Source organism: Lepidochelys kempii, chromosome 22, assembly GCF_965140265.1.
Source record: "Lepidochelys kempii isolate rLepKem1 chromosome 22, rLepKem1.hap2, whole genome shotgun sequence".
In the NCBI taxonomy this organism is placed as follows: domain Eukaryota; kingdom Metazoa; phylum Chordata; order Testudines; family Cheloniidae; genus Lepidochelys; species Lepidochelys kempii.
In genome coordinates, this window is record NC_133277.1 from 12514001 (window position 1) to 12537597 (window position 23597).

At 46.4% G+C, this 23597-nt stretch overlaps 1 protein-coding gene across 5 annotated transcripts in view; it reads right to left on the bottom strand.

The window, feature by feature from the left end:
• The window catches only part of GRIK4 (glutamate ionotropic receptor kainate type subunit 4), a 304903-nt gene that overhangs the window by 280996 nt on the left and 310 nt on the right, over positions 1–23597 (bottom strand). The window lies entirely within an intron of this gene.

Sequence of the window (23597 nt, forward strand, 5' to 3'; positions counted from 1 at the left end):
CAAGAAGCTGGGACTGAACGACAGGGGATAAATGCAGCTGGAGCATCTGGCACTGGCCACTGCCAGAAGACAGGATACTGGGCTCGATGGACCATTGGTCTGACCCAATGTGACCGTTCTTAATTCACAGCCTGGCCAGGGACTTGTCCTGTGACCTTGGGCAAGGCACGTCATCTCCTGATGACTCAGTTCCCCATCTGTAAAACTGACATAAGGATGCTTCCTTTGTCTGTTTTGCCTATTCAGACTGAATTCCTTGGAGCAGGGCCTGCCTCTCCCTAAGTGTCCGCACAGCGCCTGGCACAATGGCGCTGATCCGGATTGTAGCCTCTCACCCCGCCATAAAACAAATAATCAATTGGGTTGTACGGCACCCAGCGAGGTCCAGTTGTGGCAGCTGCAGACAAGGGCAGGGCTTCAGAGCCACCTGCTCACCTCTTCCCCACTGCAGAACCAGCCTTATGGGTCACAGCAGACTCCAGCTCAAAGGTCCAATTCGCCTCTGGGTCAGCAGCTCCAATTCTGCACTCCCTGCCAAACCAATCAGGGTTTCCCATCAAAGCGGCACCATGGCAGCAGTCAAAGCCGATCAGCTGCATTTGGATGGAGCAGGTCTGCTCTAGGCAAAGGACAATTATTATTTTTTGTGACGTCTACTTCCCCTTCCCAGGAGCGCACTTGAGGTTGGTTGAGCTCTGAAAACAGGCAGTGCCAGAGAAACATAATCTCAACCAGCAAAATCTGGGGGTACTGGGACTCGGACCAAAATCAGTGAGAGCAGATGGTCTCACAGACTCCAGCTCATCTGCTGAGCTTCTCACCATGGAAGACAAAGCTTTACACAAAGGAGACAGAGAGAGAGAGAACAAAAATCAGGGCACCAACCAAGCATCTAACACAAAGCGACTCAGCTGTCCCCACCGCACATTTGAGATATTGCGTTCTCCCTCGCCAGTATGATCCAGACAGGAGACACCAATCGCTGTCTGCATTTAACGACCATCAAGTAAAGCCATCACGTGTCCAGGAGCTAAGGAGAGCATCCCAGGACAGCCTAGATAGGGGCTTCACAGTGGGAGATGTCAGGTGCTCAGATCTTGGAAAGTCCAGCCACTTATTTAGCTCCTTAAATATGAATGTTAGGTGCCTATTTAAGAGGCCACAACTCACGAGCTCAGGTTTAGCTCCTGGCTCTGCCACAGACTCCTCATGTGACCTTGGGGGAGTCACTTAATCTCTCCGGAGCCATGTTCCCAGTCTGAAAAATAGATACAATAATCCTTCCTTTCTCCCAACTCTTTGCCTTGTCTATTTCCATGGCAAGCTCACCAGGGCAGGGACTGCGTTTGTGAGTTTGCACGGTGCCTAACACAATGGGGCCTTCGTCTCGGCCAGGTACTCCAGGTCCCATCACAATCTAAATCAGAACAGAGATGGAGACACAAGTGTTTCACACTGGGACGTACCAGGTACACAGAACCTTTGAAGGTCAAGGGGCCTATGTGGGTGGATGGATAAAGATTTAGGATCCTTCCTTTAGGTACCAAGTTTGAATGTACTGGGTCATCTGCCTGCAGTGACGATAAGGATCCTGCGAGCACACAGGCAGCAGCTGGACACTCCCCGCCCCAGGGCTCATGAAGCCTGTGTCAGGACCCACCTTCCCTGCCCAGAACTCTCTTCAACTCTGGTTGAAAAATGTTCCATCAAAACTCTGTTGACAGAAAACCAGGTTCTCAACTGAGCAATGTTTTTCACCCGAAGTGCCTACTTTCTGCAGAAAATGTCAGTTTTTGAAGTAACCCCCAAAATACCTAAAACCGGAAGTATTTTGATTCTGCTATCCCACTGCAGCGGCTCCCGGGGGTTGGAGTTTGGGTTTCTCATGTCCGCATTCTCTGCTCTGGGCCAAGCTCTCCTTCCAGGACACATCTCCCGGCATGCAACCACTACCCCTCACCAGGAGAGGGACCAAGTAGGTCACGGGAGATGTAGTCTGAGCAGGGAACCCAGCCCATGGGCGCATGAGACACCCGAAACACAGCTCTAATGAGGTGTTGTCACTGCCACAGCCTTTCTGAATCAAAACGTTGCTGGCTTGCAATTTTCCCTGGAAAAGTCAAACTTTTCTGTGGAAAATTTTGGAAGAAAAAGCCACTGCGCCCTGACCAGCGCTAGTTACCTCACTATAAAAGACTCACAGCAGAAAACTCTATTAGTCATGACCAGCAAACTTGAACAGAGTAAGAAAACTAATGACTAATGCAAGGCTATAAAACATAAATCTAAATAATAGAGAAAGCAGCAATCAGTGCAAAACTTCCATGTAAATAGAACTATGGAAATAGACGTACACGCACATAGACTCATAGGCCAGAAGGGATGATCATGATCAGCTAGTCTGGCCTCCTGCATATGGCAGACCACAGAACCTCGCCCTCCCACTCCTGTAATAGACCCCTAACCTCTGGCTGAGTTACTGAAGTCCTCAAATCATGGTTTAAAGATTTAAAGTTACAGAGAATCCACCATTTACACAGGTTTAAAGCTGCAAGTGACCCATGCCCCATGCTGCAGAGAAAGGTGAAAAACTCCCAGGGTCTCTGACCCAGGGGAAAATTCCTTCCCGACCCCAAGTATGGCGATCGCTGTTAGACCCTGAGCATGTGGGCAAGACCCAGCAGCCAGACACCTGGGAACATGGGCAGCGGGTATAATAGGCCAGGGGAAATTCAGCCTCCCCTGGCACTGCTGCGGGTGCAGGGTTTGGGGCTGAAGTTTTTGATTTATTATGCCCCAGGGAGGTTCCAAAGGGTGCAAGATCCTTTTCTACCATTGAACACAAAAACAAATCAGAGGAAGGCCCAGTGCACACAAGAGGCAAACCCACCATCACCAAAGGGGTACAGCCCTCAGAAAATTACTTGGACCCATAGCAGCCTGATCCCTATAGGCAATGATCCCTAAGATAAAAATTCCACTGTGTAAAACAACTCAAGGTTATAAATAGCCTTGGGTCAGAGTGCACTAAACATTAGCAACACCCAATTTTCAGACCTGAAAGTGACATGTGCACCCCATGATAGCAGAGCGCAGTGTTGCTCACTTTCACAATTTTGGGGGTATATTTCTTAAAGCCCCAACTCCTGGAATCAGAAGGCTGCAGGAGACTCTCAGATTTCATTTTTTTTAAAAAAAAAAGCTTCTTACCCTCAGGGTTGCAGAGAAAAGTGTAAAAAAACAAGAAGTGGGTGCAACCTAAAGGCTCAGAAACAAGAAGGCAAAGAAGAACACCCACTTTTTTTAAATGCTCATGTTTTTTAAGCCAACTTCATGATTTCTGAATGCTTGAGGTTGGCAATCCGGGTAACCGGACCGAGAGCATTGCTTCGAGCGTGCACTCATCCGCACACACACAATCGTGGATGGGGAGAAGGCACAGCTACAACCCTATGCGAATATTGGGGCCATGCACATCCCATTTCTATCAGGCTTTTCTCCAACAATTAATCCTCTGTGTTACAATCTCTGCAGGAAGATATGTCAAGTCACACACGTGGGAGCCTCCACCATGCATAACAATGTTGGGGCCAGGAGTGTGGGAGGAAGGTACCCACCTTACTCACCTGCAGCAGCTAGCCACAGTGTGGAGAAGAGGGGAAACAGCCTCCCCTCCCAGGCAGGTAGGTGGGTGGCAGTGGGGAGTGAGTGAAACGTTGGCTCCATGCCCATCCCCCAATGCACCAGCCAGAATAGTCCCGACCAAGGGGAGGAGGGGAGTAATTTTTGCAGGTGTAAGGATGACACTGGTTACTGCTCCCTTCCCTGGAGCAGGATAAAGAGAGAGGAACTGGGGAGCAGATGGTGATGGAGGCCAGGTCTACAGCTACCCTGACCACAGGAGGAAAAAACCCCATCCTTCACGGTACCAAGTGTCTAGGATACAACAGCAGACCTGCAGCTGAGTCCCTGCAGTGTGGACACTACAGGGACAGGAGGGGTTCTCTCGGTGGTGTTATTCATCCACCTCACCGCGAGATGGTTGCTAGGTCAATGGCAGTTTGCTTTATCTTAAGATGAATTAACTAACTTTCCCTGACTGTTCCCCTGTAGCCAAGCACTTAGATTTGGTTCTGATAAGATTACCTATGCTGCTGTAGTGGTTTAAGTGTAAACCTAGCCTAGGGCCACCCTGCTTCTGAATGAAAGCATCCACACGGGGTGATGATGGGGGTGGGGTATAATGCACTTTAACATCACACCTTTCCTCAATTGGTCTTAACTTGCCTGAGCATCCCTGACTTTCTCATCGCTTTGGCTATGCAACTACAGGGTATAAACCATGAGGATTTTCCTAAACCATGATAATATTCCAGTGGGCCGAGGAGCTCTAGAGTGAGTTCTTACGCAGCGTGGTAATTGACTCAGCCTCCAAAGGATAAACATGTCAAGATATGAAAATCATTTCTTCACTTACCAATGAAGCAAAGAAGTGACTGAAAATGTCATGCTTTGGATGTATGAGCAATAGTCTCTTAACTCATCATCCAGAATAAACTCTTCTATCATTTGTGCTATTTAGAAGCTATTCCAAGCCAGACAAATAGAAAGCAGGAGTTTAAACATGCCAAAAGCTGTACAGGGAATCTTAATTTTTCCCCTCCATAGTCAACTGTTGTTTCATATTTAGGATTATTAATCTTTCAAAAGTGACTCAGTGCACCAAACATTCACCGTAGCTGCACACTGCGGAAAGGGACTTTAGAGATCAGCTAATGGCTTCATACCCAAGCCTGCTGCAAATTTTAAGATTTCCTGTGAACTAGGCACGGGCGACGAAATTGGACTTGCAAAATCGCACAGGCATTCCAATCTCATCCCGTGAGAGTTATCCTTTGAAAACAATGCAATTACACTGGATATGTTGGGTTGTGCTATAGATACGTAAGAGGGAAAGGAGCGTTGTCTAGTGATCAGAGACCAGCGGAGCTGGGCGTCAGGATTTCTGGTTTCTTCTCCCAGCTCTTATCATCATTTGTCTTACAGCAGCACCTAAAAGACTCAACTGAGATGAGGGTCCCATAGTGTTAGGTGCTGTTCAAAGATGCTGTCCTGCTCTAGATCAAGCTGCTGCTCTCAGCTCTGCCACTGATTCACTGTGTGACCTTAGCCAAGACATTTCACCACGCTTTGCCTTAGTTTACCCATTTGTAAAAACTGGTTAACAATACTCCCCACGCACACATGCCAGCAGGGGCTTGCAAGGCTGAACGGAAGTGCTGAAACATACTTTGATGGTATCCGATAAAAGGCATTATACAAGTGCACATTTTTCTATTAGTTGGCGAGAATAACTTCCCCATGATTTCCCGACTGCTTAGTCATTTATGTCAAAGACACCATAAAAGCGCTCTTCGGATTACATTGTTTTTGTCTATAAAACAATTTGCTTCCATAATTGAACCTGCAGCAACAAAGAACCTTTAATGAGTGAATCAGTTTCCTGGGAGAAACACATACCCTAAATCCACACACAGAGCGGACACTGGATCAAGCACAAATGCATCCCTTGGTTAAGCTGTCACCTCCGGCCACTTAAAAATCCCTGAAGTATCAGAGACATTAAAGATGATTGTAAGAGAACAAGGACAATGTAAGGGCTGAGATCATGCCAGAAAAAATTGGCGCTAATTATAAAGCCAGTAAAAGAAAAGCATTGAGCGAGGAGGGGGAAATGATCAAACTCAAGGCACAAAAAATGATGCAATAGCAACTAAACTACTTAATGAGTGGAATCTCTCCGCTTGGAAGGAGAGTAATTGTCTGTCACTTCTTCGATCCAATCTATCAATGAACACTCAGATTAACAGTTCCAATATTACTAACTTAACTGAAATGAGTTGGGTTTTTTTTGCAGTTGGAAATCTCTCCCTCTCTTTGATACAATCCTAATTCGATTCTTACCAATGCTCTGAGAGCATCCATCCCCCCAAAAATCAAACTCCAACCTGACACGCCTCACCTATTGACCCAGCAAATAAAAACCAGAGCAGCAAGGACAGAAAAAAGGTGGTGGGGGCACACGGGATGACTTTCAAGTCATCATTTACCAAATACAATTGAGATGCAGTGTAGTCCGGCACGTAGGGCACTGGACTGGGAGTCAGGAGACCTGTGTTCTTCTGACAGCTCTGCCACATGATCTTAGGCAAATCATTTCCTCTCTCCGTTTCCTCTCCCAACTTTTGTCTGCCTTGTCTATTTAGGCTTTAAACTCTTAAGGGCAGGGACTATCTCTTATTATGTGTACGTGCAGCAGCTAACTTAGCCCTGATCTTGACAGGGGACTCTAAGCACTACTGTAATGCAAAATAATAATATTATCTTATTGCATAAAGAAGGGTCCAGGAAGCGTAATAGTTACACAGACACAAACACAGGGGAAGTGTGTATTGTTGTTCCTCAGCCACACCCCCTCCCCAGGTGGCTGGGCCACTAAAAGATAACAGCCTACTACCACTACCAGCAATGACTAATGAAATTACTCCTTTAGCTCAAGGGGCTGTCATCTCTGTATTGTTGCTGAAAGCTGCAGCTTCAAGTTCTGATGATAGCCTGTAGACAAAGTTCATTACATAAATACACTTGATTTAAAGATGCTGCTGCAGGAGAATCTAGCTGGGAGACACATGCCATCTGCAGTCAGATGAAGACAAGGGTGTGGGGAGAGGATCCTGTCTCCACTGTTACTGTATTCCAACCCCAGCTCCTGGACCCAGGAAAGATCATGCTCCCTTGTTATTCCAGTGGGGAAAAAAACAAAACAAAACTAGATCGTGGATGTGTTGTACATCAAGGACCCACCACACATTACTACATGGCAGCTGTGAAAAGGGTGGTGCTTATTCCAGCATCCCCAACAATTATGGGCTAGCAACATCCAGGAGAATTGTTTCAGCAGTGGGAGAGATTAGCCTGGGCTGGCAGAAGCTCTCTCCCATTCCCTGAATCAGTTTCCATGCTCAGGGAGGAAGGATGGTGAGGAATCCTTACCCATCACCTTGCTCCCTTCCACACACGCTCAACAAGCCACTACAGCACCACTGAGAGACCAGCTCTGCAGCATCTGGCCTAGGGCCCTCGAGCCCTGCTGTGAAATCTGCAAAGCAAGTGTCACAGTTGGATAGGACAGAGAGTCAAGCTGTGAAACCTCTGGCCTGGATTTATCACGCTGAACCCATGTGCAGTCTCAGCCTTGAGGCTCACAAGATACCACACAGTCCTGGGCTGTCCCTCTCACCACCTCTGCATGGCTCTGTTGGGCAGGGGTGACAGAGAAACACAGTGGCAAGAAAAAGTAACTTCCCCAAATGAACTGCATGCTGTACTTAACACACCAGCCACTGACGGAACAATAACGATGCTGCTTAATCTCCTTCCCTGCATTTGCTAAACACGTCTTGAGTGATAGCATGAGGGATTTGCATTTCCAGCCTCCTTTGTTTCTGTGCGGGCATCTGCTGGAGGTTCTGTAGCAGCTTTGAACCTCTAACAGCTGGTTTATCAGGTGTGCGAGGGAGGGGGCGGTCTGATCCAATCAGAACCACCTCAATCCATGGGAGCCTTTCTAAGCACCTCCCTCTAAGAAGGCTAGAAGGGGGGGGGGGAAGTGAACAGCTCGTTATTTTTATCCGAACACTCTCATGATGCAATAACACAGACTGCCAAGTTATGTGCGATAGGTGTGGATACAAAACAGTGATATGTGTAATGACACCAGTCAGTGGTTACAGATTAGTTCCCTAGAGGGGCATCTGTAGGTCTGAATCTGCCTGAACAAAATGCTTAGAGGCCATCACAAGAGCAGGTAAGGTGTGGGCAGGGACTGTCTTTTCATTCTATGTTTGTAGGTAGCAATGGGGTCCATGCCCACGACCAGGCCTCCTATGTGATACAACAACACAAATAAAAAAAAAAACCCACGCCTTTAGCCACCTCCCTGCAGCGGTCAGCTGGGGGACTCAGCCAAAGCTTTGGAATCCAGGCTCAGCACCCAGAAACGTGGGTGGTGGACATCTTGAGCTGGCAAAACCAGGCTGGCAATGGGGCTCCAGAGGCGTGGAACCCGGTAACAGCCTTCAAACATGCTAAGGGCTGATATAAAGAGGATAGTGATCAACTGATCTCTGTGTCCACTGAAGGCAGGACAAGTAGTAATGGGCTTTTTCAAGGGAGATTTAGGTTAGATATTAGGAAAAGCTTTGTAACTCTAAGGGGAGTTAAGCTCTGGACTAGGCTTCCCAGGGAGGCTGTGGAATCCCCACCACGGGAGGTTTATAAGAACAGGTTGGACAAACACCTGCCTGGGGTGATCTAGGTTTACACAGCCCTGCCTCTGTGCAGGAGGCTGGACTTGGTCACTCCTTGAGGTCCCTCCCCGCTCTGCATTTTTATGATCCTCCGATTGTGGGTCAGGCACTGGCCTGGTACTCTGAAGAGCCAGGTGCAATTCTTGTTCTGCCACAGATATCCTGCATGCCCTTGGGCAAGTCACATAGGCCTAGAACCACCCAAGGTAATTAGGCATCTAACTCCCATTGATTTCAATGGCACCTAAATACCTGTGAGGCTCTGGGCCTAGTCTTTCTGGGCCTTATTCCCATATCTGTAAGAAATACAGAGGTAATAGCCTGGGACGTGGTGAGGGTAAATACTCAGTGTGCTCTAAGATACTACAGTGCTGAGGGCCCTTTAATAAAACAGATTGTTTGAGCACTTTTAAGGTATGTCTACACTGCAGACTAAACCAAGTTTGAGCCCAAGTGCCACTTCAGTCCACAAGCACATCAGTCTGACTCATGTCAGCAAGCACCTGGGACCCAGATCTTAGGGGGTGGGTCAGAGTCTAAGTCCCGCTGTGGCTTGGGTCCCCTCATTTTCCAGTATGGATGCAGCTCAAACTGCAGATCCAAGTGAGAAGGTCTGCATAGTGCAGTATGGATGCATTAGCATGGCTGAGAGACTCAGGAGCAGCAACTGTAAACCCAGGTTTACAATGCAGTGTGGATGCTAATGCTTGGGCTGAGAAACGAGTCCACAAGCCCGGACCAAGGTTTACAATACAGTGGAGACATATGCCTGAGTTTCATTCAATTCTTTGGCAGCTAGAGATGGACCCTGTGAAAATCTTTTCCAAGATGTTCTATATACACCAGCCAGTCCCTCCCTGGAGTTTGACTTTATTAATAAAGAAATCCATAGACTTTTAAGACCATGATGATTGTTTAGTTTGATGTCCTGAATATTACAGCCAGATAATCTCACCAAGTGGCTCCTGCGTCAGGCCCATAACTTCTGGGGATGCTAGAGCATCTCTTTGAGAAAGATATCTAATCTTGATTCAAAGATTTCAAACACTGGAGAATTCATCATATCCCCCAGTAAATTGTCCCCATGGTTAATTGCCTGCACTGTAAAAAAAAAGAGGGAGGGGTGCCTTATTGCTAGCCTCAATTTGTCTCACTTCAGCTTTCAGTGACAATCGTGTTCTGACGTTGTCTGCTAGATGAAAGAACCCTCTACTATCAAAAATATCTCCCCCATGTAGGTACTTACAGACTGCAATCAAGTCTCCTTTTAACCATCTCTTTGAAAAGCTAAATAAATGGAGCTTCAGTCTCTGTAAGACAGGCTTTCCAGACCTCAAATCATTCTTGTAGCTCTTCTGTAAGCCCTTTCCAAGTTGTGAACATCCCCTTTGAAGTATGGACACCAGAACTGCATGCAATATTCTGGTATTGTCTGACTACTGCTATATGCAGTATCACTCCCTACTTCTAGTCAATATTCCCCTGCTTACACAGCCAGGAACAGCATTTGCTCACTTAGCCACCACATTCCACTGGGAGCCCACGTTCAGCTGCTTTTTGGGAAGATAAAGTTTATCTCAAACCTCCCATCCTGGCTTGGCAGCTCCCAGAGTTCCTCTCTGGGCTGCTCAGCCTCCCCCCAATCATCTCTCCCCAGAGACTTACTACCACTTCACTTATATCCATGGGATAATGAGCCACCTGACTCAGGTGAGTCAGAAAAAAACACTTTTCCAGCAGAATCAGCACCTGTCATCCAGGTGGGGAGTTTGAGACAACCACTGCCTGAATTTTACAGGCTCAAACCAGAACATCTGGAACTGGATCCAGCTCTGAACTGCAAACACATTCAGCGTTCGGAAGTATTGAGACCCATGGGTTTGCTTTTGGGACTTCTCTATCCCTAGTCTTAGCATTAGCAGTTGAAAGCTAATGACTCTGAATTTTTCCATTGATAGTAATAATCTGTCATAGAAAATGTGATGAATGTTGACATCTTAAAACAGAAAAGATGCAACTTTCTGAACTGTTTGCAACACATTATAGAAATACATTCTGTGGGACTATTAAATATGGGGATTATTGACTGGATAAGCAGCAGCTCAATGGACTAGCTTGCAAAATATGTCTTCAGACAATTCTTAAAATGCAGATTAATTAGCTAACAGACCAGAACAAGATATTTTTCACAGAGTTTTTAATGATCTGTTACATAAACAAATATCCAGACAGTTTTGTTTACATTTGTATTGGCTGCAACCTTCTTCAATAAGCAAGCAGTGACTGAGAAGATTAAAATCTTGTTTAATGCTTGCCAGGAATTATAACACACAGGCACGTCAGCCCAGTTCACAGAAAACCAGCTCTCTCCAGAGCCCATCATCAAACTTCTACTGCCACAGGATTCTCACCCTCGGCTATGTTTCCAGATTTGAAATCTGAGCCCTCACCATGTGTTGATAAAGGCCTATCTTTTGATGTTTAATTAGACTGCTAATATTCAACTAGCATCTCAGTCAGCCCCCATTGAAGTGGACAGGGCATGTCAGATCTCAGAGCTAGGGTTTCAAGCTCTCTGCAACCTCAGGCAAACATCACTTGCGTCAGTTACGCTTGGGTCACATTTTGAAGGTTTTCACAGATTTTTAAGGGCAGAAGGGACCTTCACCGTTATGATCTCCTGTATAACCCCAGGTCAGAGAACCTCACCCAGCAGTTCCTGCATCAAGTCCAGAACTTTTGATTGAATTATAGCAGATCTTTTAGAAAGAGATCCAGCTTTGATTTAAAGACTGCAAGGGATGGAGAATCCACCGTATTCCCTATGTAAACTCTGCCAATGGATAATTACTTTCACTGTTAAAAATTTGTGCCTTATTACCGGCCTGAATTTGTCTAGCTTCAGCTTCCAGCCATGGGTCTTTTTATGCCTTTGTCTTTTCACTTTTCTTTTCAGCAGGCAAAGCTCCAATAAAACATTAACATATTCACTTGCACATACTTATTACTTAGTCAGGATCAAGTTAATATTCAGAAGAACCTGACTAAAGATTCTGGCTTGCTGGCTAGGGAGCCCTCCTCCTCCAAGTACACTAAAAAGGATACACCTACCTAGCCTCTTTTTGATGCTTCTCTTGTGTATGTCTCGGTCCATTACAAGGACAGGCCATATTTATGCCTTTCTCTGCTAGATTAAAGAGCAGTTTACTCTCACAACCAGTGCAACGTGGGTGTAAAATGCTCTTTTTCTAACCTGGTTGTGTTTCACTCCAGCTTTCCACTAGTGTAAATGAGAATGCAAGGTCGAGGACAATGATGAATTAGGCCCCCCACACAGGCTCTCTGGAACAAGCAACCAGCTTGTGCAATGGGAAGAACAGGAATAAGGAGGGAGCACGACAGGAACTCCTGTAGAGCCAGGACCCAGGAACTATAGAGTTGTAATCTGAGCTCTGCCATCAGCTCAGTGAATTGCTCTAGGTAAGTCACTTAAAGCATTGCTCTACCATCGAAAGAGACTATGGCTCCTCCTTAGCCATCTTGGGTGAAATTCATCCCAACACAGAGAGCCAGCACAAGGCGTTGGTGACCTGTGATAGACAGGAGGTCAGATTGATGATCTGGTGGTCCCTTCTGACCATAAGCTCCATGAGTCTATGTGAATCCTCCTTTAACTCTCAAACCAGGGTGTAAGTGGGACGCTGGTGATGCTTTCTGAACGGGGGAGTGAGGCCGGTCAAAAAATTTCCATTCGAATTTTTGTTTTTCTTTTTGCAGAATGGTCCGTTTTCCTCCAAAAATTTGAACTGTTCATTGGAAAAGCAAAAATTCTTTGGTTTTCAACAAAAGGTTGCAATTTTCTGTGGAAGGGAAATAAGCTTGTAGAGGGGTGAATATTACCTCTCACGTAAGAGCTGCTGCGTTTAGTGCTAAACCTGAGTGTTTATCATGACAGAACCAGCACAACCCTGGGAGAGAACGCTTACCAGCAATGGGGCTCGAACCAAACGGACACAGGGCAAGGCTACAGGGCTGGCAGCATGTCGGGGGGAGGGGGGAGAGATCAAAAACCCAGCAACATCTTTTTACTTGTAAACTGGGCAAATTTGTTCTGGAGTTATCGAGACACCACTCAACTGGTCTATTTTACACAGGCGTTTCCCAGAGTAGGATTATATTTTAATCACTCTGTGCCTCACCTGTCGAGGGGCTAATATCTCGGACCTATCCGCCTTACAGGGGAGTTGTGAAAATTCCTTAGTTAAGGTTTGTACAGGGCTTTGAAGTTCTGAAGCTTGGAATAAACACCGAGGTCAACATATAATGATTTTGGATTTCTTGGTTCCCAAACTTTACAGACCTTGGTGGCTCATTTTCAGAGGTGCTGAGCACCTGCATGTCCCACTGAGACTGGAGTTCTCACTGCTTAGTGTCACAGTTTTGAGGAAACTGAAGCTCTGAACCGCTCTGCGGTCTGCTTGAAAACAAGCAACAAAAGGTCTACACGTATACTTAAGCTTACCAGAGGTCCCTCAGTCTTTCCTCTGGGGACCCTGACCCTTCAGCAGGGTCTGCCTCTCTTGGTTAACAGTCCATGTCAGTTTGCTGGACCAAAATGAGGGGTCCCCATTAAGCATTTGACCCTGGGCCTTTATATCACCAGCTCTTTGCTTCCTGGATCTCTTGACTCTGGTTTCAACCAGTCTATGAAATTCATCCCAGCAGGTGCTCCTTCTCTGGAGCTGTTTACCTATCCCATGGATGATAAGCAGTAATTACTGACCGTTAATTCTAGTTTCTGGACGGAGCTCAGCAACCCCCTCAACCAGCCAGCATACAGACCGTGGCTCACAGAGATACAGGTAGCATTTACCCAGATAACATTTATGCAGCGGCTTCGATAGTCTCCAGATACGCTGGCGTTCACCACATCTGTCACACTGAGCACCTCTGAAAATCAGGCCCAGCTAGGGTAGCCATTCCCAGGATTCGGGTTTTTGTTTTGTTTTGTTTTTAAGACAGCTGTCCCAGGAAATCTGCAAGGCTGCTCAGTACACGCTGCCAGCTCATCAATTTTATGGACTCAGGGTCACCCCAGATATCCTGGGTCTTTTGCACATCAGTGGTGGCAACCTAGGCCCATGACAGTTTAGGCTGGGCACCCCAAAATTCCACAAAAAATGGAGATGTAAGGGCCAGAGGCTCCCCTCCTTTGCCCCAGTGTCAGTCTGGAGTGACTTCCCCGACATAAATGGTGTGCGAGACGCATCCATCTGTAAGTATTCCTCACGATGATGAATGGACCGATCCATTTGCTTCCTGTTGTTTCTTGATGCCAAATCCCATGACAATGACAGGACGGAAAAGCCACCTTTGAAAAGCAGTAAAATCCTCACTGAACTGTGGTGAATGCCCAAGCAACCGTGGGTGGGAAATCTGTATTATGATGACTTTCTGCTCAAGGGGGGGCCGAAACCTTGCATGACTCGTTTGTGCCTGGAATGAATTTTTGCAGACTCGTTGTAAACCTTTGAGAAGCAGGGTTTATAAGGTTACAGCAGCAGTTCCATTAACTCTAGCCTGGCTAGGGACTGCCAATGTGATATACGCTCCCTATTTATGCATAGAGACATACGTATGAAATGAAGTCAAGACAAAGCTTTTTTGCTTTATTTCCACATCACTGTGCTGGATGCTAAGCTAACCAAATACACTAAAAAGGGAGGAAGGATGGAAGAGGGGGGAAAAGTGTATGTCTGGCTCTTTCCCTCATGAAGGATGCAAATCAATTCCGCAGACTTTAAAGCAGCTTGATTTCAGTAGAGATGCAAATCCCCGCATGCTGGATGGCTCACTGGGTGCTCAGTTGAGACATGGGCTGGAAATTACATTATGCAGCTGCTTCTTTGCAGAATAAGCCTTGCAACTCCATCCCATCACCTGGCCGGGATCTGATATGGGGATTTGCAGCTGAGCAGGAGAAAAAAAAAATGTAAAAGCTGTATAAATCCCCCATGTTTCTGGAGATAAAGCATTATCTTCGGAACCATTTAGGGGAGCAGTCCCAAGAGTCTCCTCTTAAACACACATCTGGTTGTCCTGTTCACTGCTTCAGAGGACTCACCTGTTGGCTTTCTGCACCATTACCTCTCCTCCCCTGCAAGCTTCACACTATGCAGAAACCAAGGTTGGGAGTGAACACTGGAAAAGACATGGGGGATTTGTCATACTACTGTCAACTCCCTAAGTACTAACAGAGCACCCCATCAAGCACAGCATCCTGATTCTTGCAGTGCCAAGTCTCTGCTGTGCCAGAGGAAACCCTCTGGTGCTCCTCAGCCATGTATCGACCTGTCTGCAACGCTGTAGGTGGTCTTTGGGTGGGGAATTCCCTTCCTAATACCTAGGGCAACCACAGAGCTCAACGTTCTTTACTGTAGAGAGATCCATTTTTTTGGCTAAAACTTTTCTCTTTTCCCTGGGAAAAAACACAGATTCAGCATCACCGAAAGGTTTCAGCGAATTGTTCATATATTTATAAAAAGAATAAAAGATCGGAAAAGTCAAAACGTTGCAACATTTTTTTAAAGGTTTTGATTTTTCGGTCCAACATGACTTCGGTTGAAAATTTCCTTCCGTTTGATTTAAAAGATTAAAAACACTTGAAATCAAACCAAAACTTTGGCATACGTATTCTTCTTCATCGTTTTGGGTCACCAAAAATTTTTCGGTTTGGGCCAACCGGAACTTTTCTTTTCTTTTGTTTTCTTTTTTGAACTACCAGAGAACCAAAAACAAAGAACGGTCGTTTGCACGGTTCTACTCTTTACCAAGGAAGAGATGATGGATGGGGAAACTGAGGCACAGGAAGGCGACGTGACTTGCCCTAAGTCAGCCAGCAGGCCATTGGCAGAGCCACAAACAGAACCCACATTTCCTGACTTCTAATCCAGTGCTCTATCCACTAGATGCTACTGTCTCCCCCCTTTACTGCTGTCCTCTAGGCTTTGTTAATATCTGCTCTGCCCCCGGTTATCAAGATTAGCTCAGATGAGGCCATCTGCTGCAAGGTCAGAATCTCTTTCCATGCTAACTTTCTTTCACAGTGCTCCCACACAGTCTATTTGCCTTTTAAACTACTACTGCATGCAGAACAGGTTATCTTCCGATTGTTCCTATGTCTCTCTGTTCCTCGGAAGATCCCACAGATTCACAGCCTGCCTGCCTCCGGGAGAGAAGATTCAGACTGCTTTTTCCAGCGTGCATTACTTTGCACATTTATTCCAGTTAAATCCCAGCTGCCAGCGTGCTGACCAATCCCCTGATGTGCTTCTATCTAGCGGCTGTGCCTCTGAAATCTCCTCAGCGTTTAGTAACCAAAGCGAGTTCTTTCCAACAGCAAAATTGTCTCCTACCCCATCTCTGGTCCACTTCCTCCTCCGAATCATTAAACATAATAAACAGCTCCAGTGTCTATGCAAGGACCCCGCTCCCACCCACCAATAACCTCTTTGCCCTCTGAGCAGCAGCCTCCCATTACAGCTTCATTTTCTGTTACTTACCTAGTTAAACCACCACCAGACTTTGCCCCTTAACCTGTGGTTATTTATTTGCCCCACTCTATTATTTATCTCCTTTAATAGTCTCTTATGAAGGACATAATGGAAAGCTGGATGAAAATCCAAATAAATTGTGTCAATTGGGTCATCATCAGCTCTCCTGTTTCATTAACTTGCCCCGTAATCTCTACCAGGTTAAAGGGACAGATTTCCGCCCTTGTCCATGTTGGTTTGACTGTGCAGGTTCGGCAGATCCAAGTATTTGAGCCTTCATTAGACTGTCAGTTGCCATGGAACAGAAATGAGATTCACTGGGCTAATTTCCTGGAACTTCTGTTTTTATTTTACTTTTTAAAGGCATCACGGGCCAAAGTCATCCCTGCTGCAATGCCATTGGCTCCATGGAGCCGATCCCCACAACAGTATCCTTCTAGCCTCAGGAAGAATTGCCACTTTCAAGTTAATACCGCAGAGCCATGTTAATATCTCTGCTATTTCACACTTTATTTCCCACAGAGCCCTCAGATGAACCATCAGGGTCCTGCTGATTTACAGCACCCAAGTTTCTCAAGTCGCTCCATTACTTCCTCTTTAGAGAGCTCACCTAGCTGTTAATTTCCTGTGAATGGGAATTTCTCCAGCATCCAGATGCAAAGGAATCCTTGTACTTCCCCTCCACCCACCTCCTCCCTTCATTTTCCTCTTCCATTGTTCCTTGCACAAACTTTTGCCCCTAGGGGCTACAGTCACCTTTGCAGCCTTTTAATGTATTCCCCGAATTTTGTATTAGTCTCCTCCATACCACTGCATATATAGGGCCAGATCTGCAGCTGGTTTCAACTGACTTAGCTGCACTGATGTTGTCATTTGATCTGGTCCATACTCTTACCTCTCTTCACCATTGGCATTGCCCTTGCACTCCAGTCTACGGTCTTCAGGCGAGCTTTCTACTCTACGAGAATGCCTTTTTCGAGGCCTAATAAACTGGCCCACTTGTGGCAGAGTAACTAGCTAATAAGACAGGCTTCAGAGTAGCAGCGGTGTTAGTCTGTATTCTCAAAAAGAAAAGGAGGACGTGTGGCACCCTAGAGACTAACAAATGTATTTGAGCATAAGTTTTCTGTAGCTCACGAAAGCTTATGCTCAAATAAATCTGTTAGTCTCTAAGCTGCCACAAGTACTCCTTTTCTTTTAGCTAATAAGAGAGGGACTGCAGGTCAGGACTCCTACATCCAATCTGATTTTACCTCTCTCACTGGCTCGCTTCCCTTGAATAAGTCACTTCACCTCTCTGTGCTCCCATTTCACTGTGTGTAAAAAGGGGAGAAAGACACTCACCCTCTTTTGTAAATTACTTTGCAAGGAGTGCAGGGAAAGTACCACAGTGATGCTCAGTGTTCTTCACACCAACTCTGCAGCTTTCTATTTGCCTGTGGGTTTTTTTTTGTTCTCTGACATCTACAAAGCTTCAGTACCTCGACTGCCACGTCCCTAAATAACTCTTTGGGCTGCTTGTGGGAGGCTTAACATTGGTCTGTTTCTCCACTTTTCCCATCAGCCTCCAGTCAACCAATTTCCTCAACATTTTCAAACTGCCCTTTTATAGTTTGCCATCATTGCTTTATCCCTAAGGGAGTCACTCACGATTACATAAAATACAATCGTGCCATGGTCACTCGCCAACAGAGCTGCTAAATCCACATTCTTGTCTATTACAAGAAGCTAAATCAAGAGTTACCATAGGTACCAAAACAGGCTGCTCTAAAAAGCAGCTGTTTATTAATGCCATAAATTGTTCCTCAAATCCAGGCCCAACATACCAGACAGTGTGTTAATATTGGGGTAGTTAAAACTGTTAATTAGGTTCCATCAGATTTTGAAACTTTTCACCTATATGAACACACCAAGTTCTTTATTGTTCTGAGCTGATCCCCAATGCTGCACTCCTAGAATTATATTAATATTTCCACTAACAGGGACTTATAACCAAATAAATTGGACTCCGTGGCCTCCTCTGCACAGGAATAACCTTACGATAGTATCTGGAGTCTGTTTTCTGAATACAGAAATTCCCCATTCGGATAACTGAGTTTCCCATTCCCTTCAGCAAGGAATCACCAATATTCCACAGATTTCTCTCAACCCACTGAGTCTAGGAGATACCAGTTATGCTGTTCTTAGACAAGAATTACAGTTGCTCCCCAGTTGAAGCTCTGGGTTAGCATAGACAGCTGAACATTTTGTGAGAAGCCCCCAGCATGGAATGGAGGCACTTCTGAAAAGGCTAATGTAGGGGCTTACGGCCTTCTATCTAGCAGCTTAAGAAAGCTGGGGTGCGATTTTTATATGTGCTCAGCACTCACAACTCCAGCTTAGGTCAACGGGAGAGGAAGGTGCTCAGCACCTCTTGCGAATCAGCCCTTTGGCTTTCAGGACTTTGTTCCCCTATCAAACCAGGATACACCATAACCAGCAGTCCCACACACACAACCCAGCACTCGCTCTTGCATTCATGGGATCCAACTGCCAAAGGCAGCTGCTCTCTTGCGGTTCTTTTGTCACTAGGGGATAAGAAGAGAGGCAAGGATTCTGGGAAAACAACCTGAGAAGCAGGGCAGTCTTGCAGTTAAGGCACAGAGGACTAGGACTTGAGAGACTCAAGTTCAACCTGCAGATCTGCCAGACTCACTGTGTAACCTCATTCTTTCTGCCATCTGTAACATGGGGATCACAACACGCTCTCACCCCTTGTCTGTTTAGGGTGAATGCTCTTTGAGGCAGGAACTATCTTATTCCGTCTATGTACAGACCCCGCACAGTGGGGCCCTAATTTTGGTTGAGGCCTCTGGATGCTACTGCATTACTAATCAGCAAGTCAAGAAGTCCATTACACAGACATTAGACAATGAACATCACTTCTCCTCCCACTTCCATACCTCCTTCTCGGGTGCCCACTAAGCCCAGAATGACCTCCCTTCCAATGGTTAAAGTAAATTGAAAGCAGAGCGGGAGCACGACCCCTCTGGACTGGGGAGATAGGCCCACTTCCACTCCCCCTTGCCTGCAGCCCTCCTCCATTCTATCCCACCCTCTCTGCTTTCAAATCCCATCTCAAAATCCACCCCCTTTCACTAAGGTCAATGCAGGATAGGGGGTTAACGGTGTTCAGTGCCTCACAGGATAGGGCTCCATTTAAGCCTCTCGCCTTATTAGTAACATGCTCATTTAAATATTATTTTTAATTAACAGTTTGCCTTTCAACTGGCTTCCCCTATATTTTAATCAGCCTATTTTATCCATTTCTTATCCAAGTAAATTCTCCTCTTTACTTCAGTCCTTAATGCTAACTGATTCAGTGCAGTGGGGGAGGTTTAGATTGGATATTAGGAAAAACTTTTTCACTAAGAGGGTGGTGAAACACTGGAATGCGTTACCTAGGGAGGTGGTAGAATCTCCTTCCTTAGAGGTTTTTAAGGTCAGGCTTGACAAAGCCCTGGCTGGGATGATTTAACTGGGAATTGGTCCTGCTTTGAGCAGGGGGTTGGACTAGATGACCTTCTGGGGTCCCTTCCAACCCTGATATTCTATGATTCTATGATTCTAAATGTGTATTTACTCCTCTTCCCTACTTTCTCACCTCTGTCACTTTCAGCTCCTTCTCTTTCTACTTTCTCATTTTCTCTCCTTCCCATTTCTTCACTGACAGGAGGACCCATCCCCAACCCAGGCAATCTCTTTCCACCCCCAAGGAGCCAACATTCATTGTGGGTTCCTGACACAAACTTCCAACTTTCCATCAAGCCAGAGGAATTGGATGCCCTTCCTGCTTCTCAATTCTTCTGGCCCTTAACCATTCAGAAAGCAGTTTTTCCCCCCAGGTAAGGACCGTTCAGCAACTGGACTGAAACATCCCTTGTGATTCCAAAGGGACAGAACTTGGCTGGAATGGACATAGCAAAGAGGCTACTGGACAAGGACTGACCCTGTGGTTCTTCCTCCCAGACTAATACAGCCTAGAGTCAACAAATGGGATCTTCCCATAATCCTGGCTGATTCTTAACTCAGTAGGTAATTGCTCACCTACTGCTCTATTAGAGGGTTACGTAATCAGTATGCACATGGGATTGTGCAGATGGGATCTCTTGACACACTTTAGTATATAGATAACAAAGTTGTTCCAAGGCGGTAATATGTACAACTGCCTGGATCCTCCTTTGATGAGCTCTCTGAAGACCAACTCCCTTAAATTATCCACCACTCTCCTACCAATCACCAAATGTTTTTTGGCTTCTGGGTATTTAGGTTCACATGACTATGAGTGACATACACAGCTCAGTTTTTCTTCACACAGACATTGGTAAAGAAAATCTTCAGCAAGAAACATCCAGTCAACAGTAATGAAGTCATTCCTAAGCGCTGCAGCACACATGCTGAAATCCCAGCACACAGCAAGACTTTACAGGTGGCCTGTCCTCTGGATGAGAGGAAATTTTGCTGGACAGATCACACCCTGGTCATCAGGTGCATCTCCCTCCCTTCCAATCCCCAACCGAGGAGCTGGAATTGGCATTTCCCTGATCTCAGCCTGTGGCTCATTATTTTGAAGATTTTCAACCTTTCATGGAACCTGCCTCTAAAAATGGAAGTGGTGGAGAGGATCTGTATTAGGAGCGAGTACGCAAAGGGTTAACAGACTACATTTTAAAACATCTCTCTCCAAGGATTTCATGCAATTCATTTTGTGCTGCTGAAAGGTTCCAAATGGACAATGTACGCCCACTTTATCTCCAGAACGGAGGAGGCTCTGACAGTGCAATTTTCCTCCATGCCAGCACTAACTTTAGTAGTCCGGTCTCCATGGCCCATTCATCCACTGCTTTCTTCCAGGGGTACTAATTTATGTCCGGTCTGGTGATGTAAAAGCCTGTCCGCCAGGAAATAGATTAAGTCAAACAATTCTTTTCACACACACCACCAAACAGCACTTTGGCAGTTTTCAGTCATTATTAATCTGGACTGGATTTGAACCAGCGGCCTGCAGGTGAAAGGTTCAGTAGCTCATTACCTCTCTTCCCAGCCAGCCAGTTCCTCTAAAATACAACAGTTACACTAACATGCATATGTTAAAACGGTCTTATGTCAAGAAAGCTTTTAAAGTATCCTGCCTTGGCACTGCAGGAGACTAGCTGCAGATTCATCTAACAAAGCCCTTTTCTATTCCTATGTGAAATGTAGCAAAAGAAAAGCCCCGGCACAAAAATAGCAAGTCTTGTTACCAGCAGCCTCCTACCTGCACACACATGCCTTGGTGGCTAAGGGATTTGGCTCCTGCTAGTGGTTCGAAAAGGAGAATTCTGCAGCAGGTTGTGGGTATTAGGCACCAGTTCCTGCTGGAAGTAAGAATAGAAGGCTCTCCCCTGCTAGCTAGCCACAGCAAGATATAGACACTAGGTACTGGCTCCTGAAGCATTTGGAAGAGGAGACTGTCCTGCTACAACAAGATATAGGCACTTAGCAACTACTTCCTGCTGGAGGCTAGAAGGGGCAATTCTAGCCTGGATGCTGTTGCTGCAGGACGTGGGCATTGGCTCCTGCTGGAGGCTGGAAAGGGACGGGACATTGCCCTGGATGCTACTGCAACAAGACCTGGGCATTGTACACTGCCTCCTGCTAGAGGCCTGGAGGCAAAGCACAGCTCCCGTACGCCCAGGCAATAGCTCCTCAACAGGAAATGAGCAAAGTGCTGAAAATTAAACAAGCCCAGACTGAGTAATGTGTGCATATTAGATTAACTCTCCTGAGGGTCGCGACCTTGAGGAATGAATCCTGCCAGTTTGGGAAAATAATAAACCTGATTAATGATGAGCAATGCGCAGCATCTACAGCAAACATCCTCCCCCCCTCCCTCCGCCCAAAAGGCTCCCGTTCAGAGTTGCAGGACATGCTTGAGATGAAGCATCTCTGTTACGGCAGAATAAAGCTGGGCCTAGGGAGGCTTTTGGAATACCTCTGCACCTTGCAAAGCTACACTATTAACAAGGGGCTGCACAAGGATTACTCCTGCATTCCCAGGTAACCTTCTCACACACGGAGAATGAGGTATCCCAGATGGAAATCATGGACAAACTCACCCCTGGTGTAACTCCATTGAATCCAGTGAGGTGACATTATGGATTAGTTTGACCCCATCTTCCTAACCCAAAGACACTGGGAAAATAGTCATCTAAAGGTATTTACAAAAACACCAGTGCCTGCAATCTCTGGGCACTAAAATAGCCACTTCCAACTACCTGGTAAGCATCCACCTCAGCCAGCTCTGCTCCTGGACTCTGTGAAACTACCATGCGCTTCCCACGATATCAGGAAAGTGAAGTCATGTCAAGGTAACCCACAGGAATTGGGCTCTGTGCTTTATTCCTGCTCTCCTCAGGTTTCGGCTTTGCTGAAGGCTAGGGTACAGAGCTCAGTTATTTACAACTCTTGATATGCTAAAGTATTGTGATCACAAATAATCTGTTGCCATGGCTGGTGGGAGAGTCCTTGACTAATAGATGGTATAATGGATAACAATGTAGTTGGGAAGCATTCATGCAATGGTACATTTCTGTTGGTTAAATCTTTTAAAAACAGTTTAGATTGTGAAGTCATTACAAGTCCACACAGGATGCCAGAGTCCTACAGGGGCGGGAAAGAGAGCTCTCCTGGCCACCCCTTCTCCAGGAAATATAGATCAGGACATTTTCAGGAGCCCTGCCATGGAGACGGTGTCAGGAGGTGTCCCACTGCTCACAACCCCCAGGTCAGCCACAGAGGAAGGGTGGTTGCTCAGAGAAATAGATGCCACTTGAAAGACTCTTCATAAGTGACCATGAATTTCTAGCCTGCCGTGCCATCCCTCCATCCATCTTTCCCTCACCCACCAGCTGCCATGCCTCCATCCCATTCCTCCGTTCACTATTTACTTCTCCAACCACACCACCCACCACCACTGCATCTTCTTCTTCTCCTTCCAAAACTCCCTCCCACCCCATCCTTCTCTCTTCCACCTATTCATTTCTCTCTCTCCCCACTCCACGCCCCCTTCATCCTTCACCCCCATCCCTCTCCAGAACATCCTCCCAGCCCAGCCTCTCCCCTATAGCATCACGTCCGGGGGGGGGGGTATCTTCCACAGTATCTATTTGTATTAACAGGTAATTTTTTAAACATTTTTTATGATCATTAGGAAAGATCTGGTGGAAATCGGAGTCATTTCAAACACTCCACAGACCTACCCCCTGGGGGAGTTCAGCGCCTGCTTCTCACCTCCCCAGCCATGGCACAGCCAGCTCCTGCAGTCCAACCTCTTCCAAAAAGACGATCACACAACTGGACCCAGTTTTCCGTCTCCCCTTCCTCCCTTCCACCCCCCCCCCCCCATCCTCTTCTCCCAGCTAATCCAGGGACCCTGGAGTTGCTTCTTCATTTCTTAGCCACCATCCCCCTCCCGGGTAGATTCTGATGCGGACTCCCTCTCCCCCAGTTACCCTCCCCTCCTCCCCCCGGCGACTGGGCCCCCGGGGATGATCCTGAACCCCAGGGCAAAAGGTGGCCCCGATGCAGCGGGCACTGGGGATGAAGAGGGCAAGGGGGGTGGGGGACCCGAGAGGAGGCGCTGGGCAACAAAGGG